Raw genomic sequence first — 1260 nt, 5'->3', positions numbered from 1 at the left:
ACTACCCTCAGTACAATAACCTCACTTTTTTTTTCCGTTCCTTTATTTTTTGGGGGGAGGGGAGGAGGGAGTGGGGGAGTCTCTTTCTCTGCCATTTAGTTCTTAGATGACCTCTAAGCAGCTGTCAGGATTGACTTGCCTTCTCCTAGGACCATTTTGGGACTCCAGTACTGAGCAGAGGACATGGGTCATTAGTCCCTGAAGTCTGTGGACTGAACCCGTTCCTGATGCGGCAGCTTTGAAACCCTTTGACAGGCAGGAGGAGGGCAGACTCAGCTTCTAAGTAAACAACAGCTCTCAGCCATACAAGAACCAGAATGACCTGTGTTCTCCTCAGCCAGCACCCTCTGCTGAGGATAAAAGTAAACCCTGCCAACCAAACCAATCCCAACTCCTAGGAAAGGAGTTTCCTGAGCTGATCCCAGACACCTTCAACCACAGACTCCTGGGAATGAACATTTGATTTTACTACAAGGAACTTTGCTTTCCAAATAAGAAATTATATAGCCCCAGGGGAATAGCCTGGTGAAATGGCAGGCCTTTGTATGTGGGCCAAAGAGTGTCTGTCCAGAGCCTGTAGGGATGCATGCAGGATGGGCAGTGCTGAGTGGGAAATGGGGCGTGAACCCGACCATGGGGTCCTTTCTTTCTTCTCCCTCTGTCAACACTCACTTCTAGTGAGAAAACGAAGAGTAGTGTGGTCCAGGGTAGCCCAGTGGCCCAGCATCCTGACAGTTTGTCCATCTTGATGAGCACAGACCTCAATGACCTAATACAATAAATATTGTCCCCAGAAGGAGAGTGGGACTCAATGGCATTTGCAACAGCCAGTGAGGGGGAGAGTCATCTTTGGCTGAGACGGAGAAGGCAGGCTTCCTATCACCTCTGTGGTGGAGCTGTGCCACTTCTGTGATATTCAAACCCTGTATTATTAATTCTATGGGGCCTGGCCGCCCTGGCTCAGTGGTTGAGCGTCAATTTATGAACCAGGAGGTCAAGGTTTGGCTCGATTCCCAGTCAGGACACATGCCAGGGTTGTAAGCTGGATCTCCAGTAGGAGGCATGCAGGAGGTAGCCCATCAAAGATTCTTTCTCATGATTGATCTATCTCTCCCTCTCCCTTCTCTCTGAAACCAATAAAAATATATTTTTTTAGAAAAATTAATTCTATGGTCTTTTCATAGGACCCATTGCCAAAAAGATAATTAACTTTGCTCTGACACATGGATATGAGAGAAATGGCTCTGAGAGGACATTTTT

Source organism: Pipistrellus kuhlii, unplaced genomic scaffold, assembly GCF_014108245.1.
Source record: "Pipistrellus kuhlii isolate mPipKuh1 unplaced genomic scaffold, mPipKuh1.p scaffold_m20_p_14, whole genome shotgun sequence".
NCBI classification, from domain to species: domain Eukaryota; kingdom Metazoa; phylum Chordata; class Mammalia; order Chiroptera; family Vespertilionidae; genus Pipistrellus; species Pipistrellus kuhlii.
This window is presented reverse-complemented; position numbering follows the sequence as displayed.